Below are 12,686 nucleotides of genomic sequence, written 5' to 3'. Positions count from 1 at the left end.
AGACATCCTTAGCTACATCTCTTCATTCCCTTAAGAGTAATCTATTTTTTTTTTCCTAGCATATTTTCTCAAAGCAGTCCACCAGAGAAGGTGATCTTTACCCATAGGAAACTATTTTTGAATACTAATTTGTTCAACACTTAAGACTCCATCTACTTTCCTGCTATTATTTGGGAGAGCTGACAAAGCACAATGCCTCACACAAAACAGTGACATGAGACCTGCCATCCTTCTTGAATGTATGATCTGCATCTACCTCCTTTGTCTCACAGAGTAGTGACCTATTGCAACAAGGATCTTTGAAATAAAGGCTTATAAATCTGTTTCTCTAAGAGCACAGAATTCTAAGAGCCCTGATTCTACATTTCACAAGTCAGCTTTACTTATTCCTTTAATGGAAAATACTGCCTATTTTGGTTTAACTTTGTCTCTTTAGTCTCACTTTAAAGATATGCTACGTATAATGTTTATCTTTGATCAGACTTATTCAGCAGATAGTAGCAGCTTTTGTTTTTAAAAAGTGACCAAAGAATTGGTTTGCTATCAAGTGTATAGTTAAGACGCCTCACACAGCTCTGTTTTTCTGTACTTCTCTCATTCTCTGCCAACTGGTACCTCAGTCTTATTGGTATCCAATAATAAGCCCGATTACAGCTAGCCCTAGGAGACATGACAAAAAGAGAGTCCTCATCTTGCATTAATTGCTCGTATTGAAACTATGCCACATCTCTCGAAGCTAGATGTTGCTTAGTATCCCTTTGATATGATAATGACATGCTTCTTAGCAGATGAATATGCAAATTAAAAGCAGTAATTTGGTGGCATGCACCTGCTGACACTGCACTACTATGCTTATGTGCTCCTCTGTAACACTGCAGCTACACAAAAGCATCACAGAGGTAAAATTAAATTCTAATGTCGTATATATTAAACAGATGCTTCCACTTTTCTTTGTATATCTACTTTTTACAGAATTTGCTATTGGAATCTCAGTTCTCCCTTCATGCAATTAGTGGACATTTATGTGTCATACACAGAAATGTACTTGGAGCTATTTAAGGGCTCTGTTTTTAAAGAAATGGTTTACATGAACTGCACTCTCAAAGAGATTTTTTTCCCCCCCTTCATAGCAGAGAGGCAGAGGATTTTAATCTTGATGCACAAAAGACCTTCATTCATAAAAGAAATGCATACTTGAGCATGGCAGCTTGCAACAGAAAATTTGTGTGGTAAAGATACTGCAGAGTATACACTTATCCAAACTTTCTGATACTGATTATGAAAATTTTCAAATAGGTTCTGTGAATAAGCTATATGCATCAATGACACAGAGCCAGCTTATGCCCTCAGGTATGTACTTGAAGCTCTTTTATATATCGTTAAGGTGTTGAATGTGAAAGTGGGATTTGGTTCCAAATTGCCAAGCCGCTCAGAATCACTATTAAGCTGAAGGTGCCAACAGGCTCGGTCCAGGAGGGCATGGCTACTAACACTGGACTGCCTCAGCTTCCGCTGACCTCACTGGCAGCTGAAAATGTTTATTCCCTGGAGATGGACTAAGTGACCCATTGAAGTGACTCATAAGAAAACAAATTATCATTTCGAGACACGTTAAGATATAAATACTCTGACATTATCAGGCCCAGTGAAGTCTCTTTACAAACAGATAGGCAACTGAAGGAATTGAACTGATATTTCATAGGACTCTAAGAGATTAGAAGAGATTAAGGAAAATTCTTTTTATTAATGAATTTATATAATTTGTGAAATGCATATTGTGCATTTTCCAAAAAAAGAAAAGAAAGACATAACTAAGTTCCATAAACTAGGTGACTTTGGTTTTCAGAGGTTTCTTAGCTCTTAGTTGGGCACTTCCACAGCTGAAGGTCTAAATTCCTCTACAGTTCCCTGTATCTGATGTAGGTTGTAAGTCTGTACCTGTTTTCAGGCAAGTAGGCAGCCCATATCTTATGGGCCATTCCATGCCATGTAGTGGCCATTTGGATGTGGGAAAGAACACCGCCCCTGCCTCTTTGAAAGAGAACAGTTGTATCAGAGAGGAGATGTTCTTTCTCCCAGTCACATTTTATTGCCAAAAAGAAAGGATGTGTTAATGGCAAAGCACGTGAACTATTAAACGTCAGTATAGTTTAAATTCCCTTCACTCAAGTCCAGACTTCCACCTATTTCACTACCCAGCTTCCAATTAGCATGTTGCCAATGTAAAATAATTTATAATTAAAAAATAAATACCTTTTCTTGTTTCCTACTGTCAGTGAGCATCAATTCTCTTTTAAGCCATCCATTGTGCATATAATACACATATTCGTTTCTTTTTGAATAGGACTGTGAGAAAGACTCTAAATATGAGGAATTTAAACAGGAGGAAATTGAGTGTTTGAAATACACTAAATGACAAAGAGTTACAAAGTTAGTATTTTTTATACACATAAGAATGACAGAAATAGGGCTGTCCCTGCTAGAGCCCTTATGTCAGTACTGGATTAATCATTGGGTAGAGGAGTTCCTCTCTCTACACCTCATGAGAAGAAAAGGTAATGCAATTGGCTATCTATGATGAAGACTAAAATAAGACAAGCTCACCCCAAGTAATGCAGTTCATAGAGAAATACAAATAAGATATAAGAATAAAGGAATTTATGTTAAAATAGACTAAAAATATAGATGGGTTAGAAAACATTTAAAAGAAATAGGTGCGTTACTTCTTTCTCTACATTTTTGAGAGTTTTATATGGTACAGCCTTACACACACTATGTCAAGGGGCTTTCTTCTGTTGACCACTGTATATGGCTACTGCACTACACTATCTAATAATTATTGCTGACCATTTTGTTTCTTTGCTATCCATGCATAATTTTCTCTGGTTTCATTTCCAAGGTTCTTTCTCCAATGAATATTCATTAATGAATCATCTTTCTCACTATATTTGAATTACCATTTTTGCAGCAAAATTTCATTCTTCTTGAGTTTTATTTAGATCTACCGCATAACTACATACTGTATTCTTACCGGTTCATTCTACCTACAGTCTTAATTTTCTTTCACAACACTACTGAATTTTACCTCATCTTCAAGTAACACCGAAGTACTTCCTCAGGGTCTTTAAGCAAATTCAATCTTGTTCAAACAGTCTTTAGTCTCTAACTCTCTGTTTCCTTAGGATAATGCCCATTAGAAATCTTTCTGTTTGTCAAGCAATTTTCAATCCTACGAAATTGTCCAGATTATTAAATTCAGAAGAGTAAATTCTGTGACTAAAAGTTCCCTGCATAAAATCTTGTGTTGCCCATCAATTCTGTAAATCCAACTTTTAATTTCCATTAAAGTAGCATACTTTTACCAAAGCTGAATGGGTTTTGTCCCAAAGAAGGAAAAAAAACAGGAAAAAAGAATATGGCATTTAGACAAAGCAAATCAATTAAAAAAGAAAAAGAGGAAAAGTCTCTGAAGATCCTGCAGTTTTCACCTGTAGCCTTAGTTTCTTTTCCAGTTATGGTCTTCTTTTCTAAAATCTATCTACACCAATCTTTTTACGCTGTTCTGTATCACCAGACGTGTAAAAAGCAGTTGATATATATATACATAAATGCATATACATTCCCACAGTAGTTGTGTGGTTGTAGTCTTTTCTTGCTGTGTTTTCAGTATGTGTTTGGATCTATTTTGTCCAGAAGATGTTACTGCATTCTCATACAACATTACTTCTTACTTCCCAAATATCCACTTGTATTCTTAAAAGACTAGAATTTGTATCCTTTAACATATTTATAATTCCATTTATAAAGCACATGCCATTTCCTCAGCAGCAGGGGGCATTAGAATTAACAGAAACAATAACTAAACCAAATACATCATTATGCCAAGGAAAGGCTTCAATAAAAACACTGAATTTACAGCTAACCTTTCAGCATAATCAGAACACAGACATGAGGGCAGCATCCTCATCCCTAAAGCTTCAGAAATCATTAATGAAAACACTCCTTATGGATACACCACTTGAAGTAGAATCTCCACTACACAGAGCTTTTAAAGATACGATGGGAGGTTTAACTTTGGATCTGCTGGCACCCAAGGTGAAGTGATCCTCAGAATTAAGAGTTTTTATGCTGATAATTTGTCAGCAAAACCAAGATCTAGTAGCAGAGTGGCTTAGTGAATCTCAGCTCCCATGAGAAACAATGAGGAAAGACACTACTATAACAGACCTGGGATGTGATCACGTAAAGTAGCAAGTCTGTTGTTAAACAGAAGCAAATGCTAGGCTCAAGCAGCTGTAGCTGAAGCCCTCTAGAGTAGCATTGTAAAATCTGTAAAATTCTCCGAGACGTTAATTATATCCTATTGCAACTGGCTCAGGATTCCAAGGTAAAATACAAAGCAGTGTAATAGTGAATCTAAGAGTCAAAAAGGCATGCGTGTCTTGCCACACTTAAGCATAAGGCTGGCAAGCATCACACCATACATAACAATTAAGAAAGGGACACTTTTCTTTCCCACAGCCACCTGACAGCCTAAGGTGAACTAACAATGTCTTTTATTTAGAATCAAATCAGAACTCTTCCTTAGGTGCATTACTTTGAAGATGTCCCACACAATATTTATAATTCTCCCTGGCTCGCCTATAGTGGCAAAGTATGCTCTTTCATATGCCTGGAGATAGTTACGCAGGGTAACCATGGGCTCCTTTCAACCAGTAATGGAATTTCACATTAAGCAAGAGTAACTTCAAAATATTCACGACTGCAGTAGAAACAGCTTATGTTACTCAAGAAATCAATCTTAAGAGACTAAGAGCCTTGCAATGTAATAACACTACTTGGTTTCAGCCCCTTATCTGTAGATCTTTTTTTCAGTAAAATGAAAACAGTAAGAATGTCAGATTGCCATTATCTGTCAGGAATTTGAGCAGGAAAACAAAACAGGTTTAGCACAATGATGAACAGTTGTGACAAATCATCAGCATTTTCTCTAGAACCTCATCTCAAAGCAGTTTCATATTTCATCTTCAGACTCTGCATTCCCTCTCACATGAAGCAAAAAAATTATCCAGTGTTTTACACGATGTTACATTTGCACAATTTACATAGCACCTCTCAAGAAGTGAAACAGTTTCACCTTTTTTGCACACCTAATTCTGATGCCAGTCAAAGTCTTTGGTTCAAAGTAACTCATATTAGCAATTATCAATTATTTCTTTACAGTAACGCTCAAGGCTTCAGCCACATTATGCTACTGTTGACCTGCAAGCTGCACAAGGACACAACAGGAAAACTCATTGGGATTGTTGTAAAGTCCAGCTGTCCAAAATCTGAGCACCAGAGGGGCAGCTTATGATTTAATAGAAGAAAAAGAAAGGGTATAGCTTGAGTTTTACCTACTAAGAAACCAGATTTAAGGGGCTTTAAATAAATGTTTATTGGGTTGGTTTGGTTTTTTTGTTCCATATATTTTTACTCTCCATTGTGAACAAACTGCTTAAAGAGATGTGTTTACCTCTACATTTTTTGTTGCCATAAATAACATTCTAGTGGGATTTGGGGGCTTCTGGCTACAATGAATCCTTCAGTGTTCTAGCCATGAATCCATACTGCAGTGCAATCAAACAGTTGCAAATAACCCCCTCAAAAGCAGAAAGTCCATCTTCCTGTACTGCATATCGTTATCAGGCATCCCTTATTTCTCCCACTCCTCATCCGAGATGTGCAGAAAAGTCAGCCTGAGCAATAAAGTCAGCCTAAGGGTTTAGGGGCTAGGCTTCAGAAGAAAGACCTGTAAAGAACAGTTGGGATCTCAGGTCCCTCTACCAAAGAGCTCTGGGTAAAATGTGGCAAAAGTAACTTATGGGTAAAATATGACAAAAGTATTTATAAAGCAGAAGAAACCACTGATACTCTCCACTGCTTGATGAGGAGTACTACTGACCTTACCAAGTGAATAATGCTGCTCAATTAATTTCTGAACTTCCCTTCTCAAAAACGGTAAGGAAGATAGTTTTTCTTATTCTCACACTTCAGCAAACACAATATTGTCCACACTGTTTTCACAAGGAATTAGCTCATTTATAGGCTTATGTATATCTAACAAAGTTCTGAATGCAAAACATTCTAAAATGCCACATTAAAACTTTCATCTAGCAGAACACAGAAAAATCTGCTACATTTATACTTTTAAAGGTTACAGCATACATGTATCCTAGGCCTGATTTTCTTCTTTTTTACATGAATTCAAGTCATAAGTATATCTATTAAAACAAAAGGAGCTTCTTTTTTGTGAAACATGCTTAAGTGAGAGAAGAATTCAGGCCTTGTGCTTTTATTTTCTCAGCAGTAAAACTGAACAACATTTCCCCACGTCACACAGAGAGGACATGCATTTTGCACGTAAACATATGTAAAGCCATTCTGGGTGCAGATCCCTTGATTTAGAAATATTAGTACCTTAGTAAGTAGCCATACTGATGGAGAGAAAGTTTATAATGGTAAAACATACTGAATTAATACCATTAAACATCAATTAATGTAAACAGCTTAGTCTCAGAGTTGTCACTGAATAACTGAATGCACAAAGACACACTGTTACTAATTCACTGTCAGTAGAAAGCTGTGTACAAATAATCCTCTAGGCTATTTCTTACTGCAGAAATGAGAGCAAAAACTGTGTGACCACTCCGTTGACAGCAGAGTGTTTGTCCAACATTATGTCAGACTATTATTCATCCTTCCTTTTTTTTTTGGTGCTCTCTGCTCAAACTAATTGATAGTGATTCCACTGAAATATCGTAGCCTTGTGATTTCTTGTCAGCTTTACTAACCTCTTTTTAGTTTTAAGTTTCACATTTTAAAGAGGAAAAATTAGACAAACATACTTCACAGTTTAGCCCACCCACACATCACGGAGCCAACAATTCTTCAAGTGTGTGGGTTCACCACACACGAGCTCCACCTGACTGATTTTTACCTGGTGTGTGACCTTCAATTGAAAATTCCAACAGCATGCAACTTGTCTTTGGCAAATGAATTGTAAGTATGCCAGCTGCCAGATGTCTTCATTTTAAAACACCTTCAAAACTGCTTTCTGGCATTGATCCACAGGCAAAACAAGCTAAGCTGTAGCTGTAATTTCTATTCTGTGTGCAAAAAGGGGAGGAAACTAAGATGTGTTGCTTTACATCTCTAAGAACGTTACAAGGCAGTGGGGAAAAAAAACCCAACAACAACTCATTACTGATGCGCCGCATATTTTCAGGAAGAGTTTTTCCAGTACACAGAGCATATCCAAAATTTACATAAATATTCACCCTAATGAAATACTCGTTTGAAGTAACATAGTTCTGAACAAAGGGATTCCCTCTGTACCATGAAAATTAACGCCTGTGCCTCCAAATGTGCACTAGCCAACCTATTTTGCCTAAGGTTTAGAAAACCTCCTTGGCAAAGGCACTAGAAGGTAGAGATCTTAATTAAATCTATGCGCAAGTCCTGGGATCACATGTTTTCAATTACTTTTGTTCTATTTTGTTTTTCTGGCTATTTGTTTCTTTTCAGAATTGAAATTCATCCCAGGGACACCAGAAGTTTCAGTGCTATTGGCAGATCTTTAGAACAAATCTGCACATATTTATTTTTTACTTGACACCATAACAAACTCATTCTCCTGTCATTCACTTTCCTTTGAATACCTAGATTCACCATATTCCATGTGTTGGATCACTCGTGCAACCCCAGAGCCTAAAATGATTCAGAATCGTTCCTTCGAGTACCAAAAAAAGACCCCTTCCTACATATAAAACCCTCTACTTTCTGCCATCAGGCCATTACTACTCACTCACTCATTAGCCACCCAGTCATGTATATACAGGCAATTAGCTTAGAAATTATATGTATACTTTGGTTCTCTACTGTATTTATACAGTTATAATTCTATATATTGCCACAAACAGAAGAGCCAAGACAAAAAGTAACTGTGTAAAGACATTATAGAAAAGTTACAGTTGGAAAGTGATGCTTTTTATGGTAGTTAACAGCACTGTCACATCTACCAATACATTTTTTAAGGAGCCTACTACATGAGGGTGCTGTGTCCTGACTGGCATTGTATAGAAAATTGACACAATCATAAGTAGCTTAGAAATCCCATGTGAAGTTAGAGACAACCTATTTACAGTAACTAGTTTGCATTTTGTAGTTCATATACATACTCTATCAAGTTTCCTGAGTTCCAAGCAGAGATCGCTGTGCCTGGCAATATTAATAGAGTACTCTGTCAGTACTTATACTTTCTACAGTGGCATAAAAAGGACAGAATACATCTGTCACACCTGAGTTTCCCTTCATTTGTGAAGCTATAGATATGCCAAATTAAAAAACAAAACAAACCACCACCAACACAAAAACCAACACAAACCCCCAACCCAAAACAAAACCGAGAGGGCAGGCTATGGACTTTTGTGTGCACTACACCTTGAAACACTCCAGCTACTGCAGAATAATAAAATTCTCTTTCACAGTTGAATGATCTACTGAATGCACCTATTACATATGAGGATCCCAAAGCAACAGCTAATCCACTCGATTACTTTTTTATTGAACATAATATTCAAACCAGAGCTTACAGACAGTGTCTAATACCTCAGAATAAAACACATTTCAGAATTTCAGAATGACTGCCTGAAACACATGGCACCACTGGGAACCAAAACTACCTTAGGCATGAAGAATCCAAAATAAGACGTGCCAAGTATTATCTGACTTTTCAAAGAATCAAAATGTACAGACAGGTGAAGAAGTGGCTGAATAGTGTCAGTCCAGCTGTTAACTGACAAAGAAAAAAAAAGAAAAAAGAAAAGAAAAAAACCACCTCCGTCTTTTATTTTAAGTTTGAGTTGCAGAGGTAGCTATTTTGCAGTCATTGTAATCTGAAATGCTGTTGACAGTTTCCCACTTACACTCACATAAGGTAAGTGTCCCTAAATCTTTCTGTCTAGATGTTCTGAAGGATGAGCGGACAGGTACTCTAGAATGGAAACTGGTATCCGATATTCTGTTTCCAGAGTTCATTGCTGCTCAAGGGGGAAGACTTCCTACTGCTTTGTTTGCTTATACAAACATGGCTATAGCAGCACCAGCCTTGCTATGGATCAGCTCTCCTAAGATTCTCTGCACCAAGGATTTACAGGCCCTGCAAATCACCCTCAGCTCCAAAATGTTATCATGGATTTAACACTTTTTTTTCTGAACACACATGCATTGAGCCTCAAGGTCATCTATATTCACTTCCCTGTCTAGCAATGAGGCATCCATCATGATAGCAACAGATATAGAATCATAGAATCGTTTAGGTTGGAAAAGACCTTTAAGATCATCCAGTCCAACCATTAACCTACACTACCAAGTCCACACTAAACCAATCAAGGGTAGATGAGACTAAACCATGTATTAAAATTTCAATGTCAAAAAACTGCCATGCAGGTGTGCAAAGTACAGGCACAACTCTACAGAGCACTATGTCCCGAAGTGCCACATCTACCCATTTTTTGAACACCTCCAGGGATGGTGACTCCACCACCTCTCTGGGCAGCCTGTTCCAAGGCTTGACCACCCTTTCTGTAAAGAAATTTTTCCTAATTTCCAACCTAAACCTCCCCTGATGCAGCTTGGGCCCATTTCCTCTCATCCTATCACTTGTTACTTGGGAGAAGAGCCCAACACCCACCTCACTACAACCTCCTGTCAGGGAGTTGTAGAGAGCGATAAGGTCTCCCCTCAGCCTCCTCTTCTCCAGACTAAACAACCCCAGTTCCCTCAGCTGCTCCTCATAAGGCCTGTGCTCCAGACCCTTCACCAGCCTTGTTGCCCTTCTCTGAACATGCTCCAGCACCTCAATGTCTTTCTTGTAGTGAGGGGCCCAAAACTGGACACAGTATTCCAGGTGCGGCCTCACCTGCACCAAGTACAGGGGCACAATCACCTCCCTGCTCCTGCTGGCCACACTATTCCTGATACAGGCCAGGATGCTGTTGGCCTTCTTGGCCACCTGGGCACACTGCTGGCTCATGTTCAGCCGGCTGTCGACCAACACCCCCAGGTCCTTTTCAGCCAGGCAGTTTTCCAGCCACTCTTCCCCAAGCCTGTAGCGTTGCATGGGGTTGTTGTGACCCAAGTGCAGGACCTGGCACTTGGCCTTGTTAAACCTCATACAGTTGGCCTTAGCCCATCGCTCCAGCCTGTCCAGATCCCTCTGCAGGGCCATCCTACCCTCCAGCAGATCGACACTCCCATCCAGTTTGGTGTCATCTGCAAACTTACTGACAGAAAGAAAGAAAACAGAAGCAGAAGGCATCATAGGACATCTCAGGATAAAGAACAGCACATTCCAGATTACATACTAATCTTCACCAGCACTATATGGACCAGTGTTGCAATATGGTATTATAGCTTCATGTTGGATCAGTGCAGTATGTGAGCTGTGAGTAGTCGTCATCGCAGCTGAATTAGCTATCAATAGCAGGATCAGGCTGACAAGGCCCTAAATTTGTCCTGAGGAAAGTAGCGCAAAACTCAAGGCTCTTAGGTGATGCTGTTAGGTTTAGTTTCTAAATATTTACTTTCAAGTTAAATCCAAAACCAACCACAAATTACATCAAACCATTTCAGACACCTGCAAAAAGCAGCTACTGTATTCCATTTATAGATGTATTTATACACTGTTTTCCCCAAAGTATACTGTTCTGCTATGAATATGTACAGGACTTTGAACTGGTAGCAATTCTGAACTACTACAATATCAGGTACTTCTAAGAGGCAGAACAAGATATTTTGATACCCAGGTGGTGTTTTTGGTAACCAGCATTGCGTCTTGAACAGCTTCGGGATGAACAAACTGTATTTCATTAAATCCAAGCTGCATTACCATGTTCCTTTCTCTTCAGAATTTGGAAAAAGACCCTCTTTCCTGATTTGGATAAGAAACCTCCTCTCGCTCCAATACTAGGAAGTGAGAGGACTTCTTACCATAACAGACCCATGTCAGAAGGCTCTGTGAAGAGTGAAGGAGTAATGGAGTTTGCAGTTAAGGATTTATATGACTATAGTGTAAAAAGCTGAGAACTTATTTATAACCCACAACTTCACTCATAGCCATACCTGGCTGTGGTAGACCAGAAGGTTTCTGAAGAGAGATTTCTGAAGACAGGTCCATAGTCATGTGACCCCAACAAATTTTTTAAAAATTATTTCTATCAAAATTACCCCTTACTCATAATGGCAGGGTGAGTTCAGTATGGCTTGTCTTCAGCTATAGACCTCCTATCTTTTCTGAAATAACTTGAAAAATTCATGAAGGTTGTGGGTGATCCTTTAGAATTTTGGTTAATATGTAGAAAGAGAGATACATATATAAATGCTGCCATATAAGCCATCTTAGGAGATGTAGACAGGTTGCTTCATATTCCCTTCATTGTATCAAATACATCATTCTTTGAAGTCAAGCAACTCCACAAATTTAAATGTGTGGTCATCCAGAGGTCCATTTTCCATTTCCTGGGAAAATATGAATAGGTGCAGGTGAAATAGGAACTGCTAATGTATAAGGGGGAGCCACATGAGTTGCTTCTAGAAGTGCCATGCAAACTGGTCTTGGCTACCATCTGAGACTTTCAAAGTGAAGTCCCCTATGACTTTAGATGATGATACCTTCTTCGTCTGTGAAGGTGACAACCTTCTCATAGACCTGATAACTGGTCATCCCACACTGCAAGCTTTCTGGAGAATATGCGCTATACTGTTTTTTTTTTTTTGCTCCCTTCTCTTTTACTCTGCCAGACATGCTTATTTTTTATAGTTACTACTAGAAAGAACAGGATCAAGCAGATGTCAATGCTTTTGGTGCTTTTTGTCATCTCATTTGAGGTGATGGCCAACATTATCTGGCCAACTGCTGGTCCTACAACTGTGCCCGTAACTACTGCCTCTATCATCAAAGTCATTTTCTCCTGGAAGTAGAATACAGAAGGTCCTCTATGGTTTATTCTGTTTCTTTGACTTCTTATACAGACACACAGCCTACAGAAGATCCTGGAATCCTCTTGATATTATGGGTTACCTGAAGAAACCATTGTTTTGTTTAGGGAAAGGATGACTGGCAGAAACCTTAAGTACTAGTCCGGCCTTCACACTTTCTTTGCCCTCCTGTTGTCCAACCTCAACTCCCCTGACAAAAGCAGGATCATCTATGCTCATGCCTATCCTGACAGATGTTTGCCTAACCTGTTAAAAGACTTGTAATGACAGCGACTTCATAAATCCCCAGGTGAACCATTTCAGTGACTTTCTATCCTAACAGCTAGAAAGATCCTCCTTCTTTCTAATCAAGAATCTTTCTTGCTGTAATTTAAGTCTATTATTTCTTATCCTTGGTCTTGTCAGTGACAAGCAGCACAGAACAACTGTTTCACAACTTGCTGAATATAATCCAGAATATTGTTTTGCTCACAATGGCATGATGTCATTCAGTTTGCAATCCATCATACCTGCCACCTCATTTTCTGAAAAACTTCTGTCTAACCTTAAGAAAAAAATATTTAAATCCATGATACACAGATGCATATCTAACATCCTAAAGCCTGCCATGGTGTCCAATGAAAAGTTGAATACTAAGATGTGACATA

This window comes from Pelecanus crispus, chromosome 9, assembly GCF_030463565.1.
Source record: "Pelecanus crispus isolate bPelCri1 chromosome 9, bPelCri1.pri, whole genome shotgun sequence".
NCBI classification, from domain to species: Eukaryota; Metazoa; Chordata; class Aves; order Pelecaniformes; family Pelecanidae; genus Pelecanus; species Pelecanus crispus.
This window is presented reverse-complemented; position numbering follows the sequence as displayed.